Below are 5,690 nucleotides of genomic sequence, written 5' to 3'. Positions count from 1 at the left end.
GACAAATCTGTCTTCTTAACTTTAGAAACGTGGATTTAATACGTGTTTCAGGTTCCGATACGTGTTGCGAATTTTGTTAATAACATTTTAGATTATACTTACTTAACTGAGAACATTATTTTATTGCAGAGGTGGCACCACAACTAATCTACACATTYATCGAACAGACTATACAACCAGGACCGTTAGTTTCGCTGAAGTGCAGCGCCASTTGCAATCCAACACCGAAARTTMGGTTGCTCCACTGAAGACGAGGTGTCTGCACATTTTGTTGGGACTTCAAAAGTTTTCATATTTCAAATTCAATTCTTCCATTTGCGGAAATTGCATACATGAAAACATACATTGGTTGTTATATACTTAGTAGTGTTTTTTAGGAAATTGGGTCTCTTGACAGCAATTTACTTGAATCAGCCGCGGAGGTCACTTGTCAAAATAATTTTTTTTTTGTTTTTGGGTTTTCTCTCCCCGTGATGGACAAGAGTGATATTATTACAGAATTATTATATTATGTTACAGAAACGTATGAAATATTTTACTTTGAATTTCATTGTATAGTCTCAAAAGACGGTGTTTTGACTGAAACTTCAAAGAGATTAACAAAATGTAAGCCATCTAAGCTGTAAATCTCAGTACTGATAGATGTGATAGAGCTACCATATTCGTTACTACAAAATGAAGCTATGAAGTTAAAAGACGCTAGTACTGATGAACGATTTGAGTTTCTTTTCGCCATTTTATTTCTTATACCTTGAGCAGGGTATTTTTAGTTTGTCACGAGGTTTGTTACACTTAGAAAAAAGATACCTTCACAAAATTTGGCATGAGCTGTTGCCTAAAAAAATGGTATAATTTTCGAATAATTTTTTTGTAAAAATCTGTGGCAAGTATCACATCACAATAATCATTATTGTTTAGTATACGCACGTTTTTCGAAAGTACACAAAGTACATTCGGCGCTAAGAAGAAGTTGCATTAAACTTTGTTATAAAAGACGTTCAGTGACAATTCTTTGCTGCGGAGAAGTATCTTTTATTCGTATAAATAAGTCAAGTGATCAACATGCTAACGAATTAAAGGAATTGGTGCTTAAGAAATGGCGATTAGCAGTCATGGATTCTGCTATTGCATCATTAGAATAAAGGAACGATCASTGAAAAGCATCTTGTAAGATAATTTAAGCACAAGAAAGTAAAAGCACGATTGATTCATTACATTTTTCAAAAAAACAGCGTCGCGTAAACATCTGCGAAACAATGATTTGCAAGACTTCAGTATTCATATACCTAGAGTTCATACATCGTCTTTAGTATTGGCCCATTGCTATTGCTCTTCACGCTTCGCTTGCGCGTTACTCCGTTCCTTTTTATACTCWWGCAAGATGTTGCTTCAGMTTTCCATTATATAGGAAAAATGTTCGACTAACGTACTACACAAACCATATGTGTTAGGAAATTTTTACTAACAGTGTCGGTTTTAGCAAGCCAAAATTAGCAAGACAAAGCCTCTAACGTCACAGTCACAAAATGGCTGTAAACTGGATTGTTGAATTAAAATATTATAAAAAGCAACAACGTTATGAAATGTTCCGAAAGCTAGTTTTAGAGATTTAGATTAAATTTCGAAATTCCCTACTTTTTTAACGATAAAACCTATAAACTCTTAATTTAATTTAGAACATTCCTTGATATTTATTTTTGGATGACCATCTCTTTCAAATATTGGCCGCGCCTACATCTCAGATGTCTCATCCATTGAGTCCGATTTTCGATGACTCGTTCGCGCATTTCGACTGGTAACCAGCGAATGACACTCTTGCTGTTTGCTTCAAGACCTGAAACCTTTACATATTCCCACAGGAAAAGTCTAACGGTGTGATATCACATGAATTTGGTGGCCAATCGGCGGGCCCAAAACATGAAATTATCTGTTCATTGAAGTGTTATCTTAATAAATCCGTTGATTGTTGCGATATATTTGAAGTGACGACATCTTATTGAAAATAAATATCGCCAGATTACGAGCTTCAATCTTAGATATCACATATGTAATTGGTTATCATGGTGCGATAACGGTCGCCATTAACGGATACGTTCTCAGCGGCATAATTTTTTACGAAATATAGATCGCTGAATCCACCGGCTCACAAACCACGCCGAACCGTTGTTTTTTCTAGATAAATACCAGCTCTTGAAACTCTTCAGGTTTGTATTCGTCCCGTATGTTGCAATTTTGCTTATTTGTATACCMATTGAGTCTGAAATGGATCTCTTTGCTGAACAAAATTTGACTTGAAAACATCGGACCTTTTTGGAGCTTTTCAGGAATCCATAGGTCGAAGCCATGTCGCTTGGGAAGGTCGAGCGGCATCAGTCCTTGCACAATCTGTATTTTGTGCGTTTTCAATTTAAGGTCTCGAGGTAGAATGTGCAAAGTTATCCAAACGTCAGTGCGAGTTGCTGCAAACGGCGCAGAATCTACTCTCCACGGTTTTCGTGTACACTCTCAGCTTCGGCAGTTATATTTTCTTCACAGCGTGCTGGACGTGATCGATTCGGTCGAATATTATACAATAATGAATACTGGGTCTCAAGATGGGTAATGGTGTTGCAAATAGTATGCTCAGTAGACTGATTATATTGACCATAAATAATTTGAGTAAAGTGCGCAAAACACATTCTTTCTTTACAGAACGTAAATTTTCGAATAAAGTTGAATGATTTGTAAACATTGTCAGGTGTAACTCTTGGCTCAATGAAATACCAAAAAATACTGACCACAAATACAGCTTGTAAATATTTTCAATATTATAATATACAATACTGTAGATATTAATTAAGAACATTTTGGTGTTTTGTTCTGGCTACCTTTCTTACTTCACAAATAATAATTTAATATTAACCCTTGAGTCAACATTTGTTTTTACACTTTAGCTTTAAAACCTTTAACACCATACTTGGCATTTCGCCACAGAACGACCGTCTCATGATTGGACAATATGTCACATTGTTTGGTGGTGTTATAAGYCATGTCAACATATCTGCAGCAAAGTCAGAGGAAGCATCACATTCTGCACGCTTAAACATCTACGGTGAGTGCAGCTAATATAAATACAAGTATGCATACAGACAAAAAGGTAATAAAATACATATGACACCCCCAGACTTATTGACAGGATGCTTCAAAATACTTGAAAATTTTGTGTAAATGAACATCGCGCTTTTCGCTGAAATGCATATATACTCGTAGTATGTTATTGTTTGTTTAGCTTTTTTACTCATCTACAAGGTTATTCAAATACATACATATTATTTTTCTCACTCACAGGTATGCCATATGTGCGCATGATGTCGAAAMTATCTGCAGWAGCGGGAAAGACCTTTTTTCTCGAATGCCCTGTGGCAGGATATCCAATTGTAATTGTCATYRTAGAGAAAGGTAAGCGTGCATGTACGAGTTCATATTTATTAATTTGCAAGCACACATACAAATATGCACATAACATTCACATGAACTTTGCTGACACCTCAGTGTTAGTATCGTCGGTTTCAATRTGAAGAATACCTTGCGAACGAAACTCTACGAATTTATTGCATATTGTATAGAGTACGAATGTGGCATGCAGCATGTGGTAAGTRATGCTTTTGGGGCTTTGCATGTTTAGTTGGAAYGCAACTGCTCACATTGGGGTGATCCTTAAATACAAYTAAAACAAATATTCAYWTCAGTATACATCGAAACCAGAGCTTGTTTGTTCCATTGCCGCGTTTACTTGCTTTTATAGTGCTGTCTGCTGCTTCCTTTAGGTCAGGCTAAGTTAGCTATCTGATCCTTGTTGTGTAAAATCCTTTGTAAATCCAAATAAAAAACTTATTTAGTTTCATATCAGCTATCGGTAAGGTGCCTTGAACTTGTCTCATATCTACTAAGGTTCTTTAGTTATATTTCGTATGTCTAGATATCAAAAATCTGAGATGTTTTAGCATTGATTTAGTAACAGAGAAATATTTGTGGAAGAAGTGTGAAGTTTATTATATYTCAATTTGTTCGAAGCAGYTGACGCAACTCAGTCTCTCAGTTTCATACAAACCAGTCTAATCACGTTGAGACATATCTTAATCATTTTTGAGCGCATWGTTAGCTGGAACAACTTTAATACCCTTTACTGGGTGTGGATACTCAAAATAACCTACGGAACAGTAGATATTATGCTACTGCCACTTTTGTTCATTCTGTAACTGTTATGACTTSTGTATGTCAATCTTAGTGATTTATGTCACTWAACAATTATAGSAATTTTTTTATAAAACAAACTACCCTAGTGCTTCTTTAAAATCAAAAAAATTCACGTAATTGTTTTGTTTTCATTACGCTACTCACTCATACATGTACGTGCACATTTCCATTGCAGATAGCGTCAGATTACCAACGAATATACTATATATAACRTGTTCCGAACGACACCCTACTCTTCGAGTGTKTGCAACGCACCGCCGATCAGGGAACCTAAAAATGCATCGCCCGCAACATGTACAAATACACGGCGCAACGAATGGTGGAGGTAAAAGTTTTGGGTGAGTTGAGGTTGCAGTTGATGCGCTGAAACTTTCGTTGATAACACTGCCAGTGGTTCTTCGGTTTGCTGCCCATGTTGGGTGGCTGCAAATTCGGGAATTTCACCAGACGAATTTTAATTTGTCTGGAGTATTTAATGAAAAACCGCAAAATGATAAAATGTTTGCGCCCAGCTCCATATGAGTTTTGGTAAATTTCGAAACATGAAAAAAATCAATAGCAAGTGGTAAACACTGCTCGTTATAAATAGCCGAATTTAATTGTTGTTGGTTTTTAGTATTCGGAAAAGTTATTACGAAATAGAAATAGTTTAAGAACTTAGAATCCTTTAATTGGATTTAGCTACAAATTATTTTTATTCATTTATTGGTGGCTTATTTTATCARTAGCATGTTTAGGGCTTTAATGGAGTTAGTGTCAACGTGACAACGTGCTGTCTTAGGTGAAAGCACATATTTCGCAATTCGCCTCTTCGATTTAAGTTAAATTCGGCGCGTGACGTTCCACTTGCATTCTTATATTACTGCGTGCAAATAAGTGTAATCAGTTGACATTTTATCGAAAATATCGGTAAATGTAAGAGATATGTRAATGAAATTTGGTGAGAATCCTTTCCTGATAACAGCACCTCTGTGTATCAAAAAAAGTTTRAATCGGATCAATATTTCTTTTAACCCCCACATACCTAATATAAAGATTTTCGGAAAACCGGTTGACTTTATGATGCATATGTAAGTTATTTAAACAAAATTGAGAAAATATTATTCCCTATAAAATTAATTATTCCTAAACGTCGTTTTTATAATTTTTTCCACACTCTCTCTCAATTGAAACCACACAAAGCGGTTCTAAATGCTTTTAGAATCATCATCTCTATTACGACAAGTGTTGTTTAAAAGTAAATAAATAATATGAAAATATGTGAAAAGATATTGACTATGGAGCACTACTACTACACATACTACTAGAACACATTTTAGCGAAAATTTTTCAAATTCACATTTAAATAAYAATTAATTTGAAGAATTTTCAGCRAACGATACACAATAAAAGCCGATAGAAGTGCACATGCCAAAAATGTGAAAAAAAAATACAATAACAGAAACATTCAAAAA

General features: G+C 35.1%; 1 pseudogene; it reads left to right on the top strand.

Annotated features, from left to right (window-relative positions):
* LOC108965362 overlaps nt 1-5,690 on the top strand; it is a 29,569-nt pseudogene that overhangs the window by 21,946 nt on the left and 1,933 nt on the right.

The sequence above is a fragment of the Bactrocera latifrons genome, unplaced genomic scaffold, assembly GCF_001853355.1.
Source record: "Bactrocera latifrons isolate USDA-ARS-PBARC rearing strain unplaced genomic scaffold, ASM185335v1 scaffold_14, whole genome shotgun sequence".
In the NCBI taxonomy this organism is placed as follows: Eukaryota; Metazoa; Arthropoda; class Insecta; order Diptera; family Tephritidae; genus Bactrocera; species Bactrocera latifrons.
This window is presented reverse-complemented; position numbering and strand designations above follow the sequence as displayed.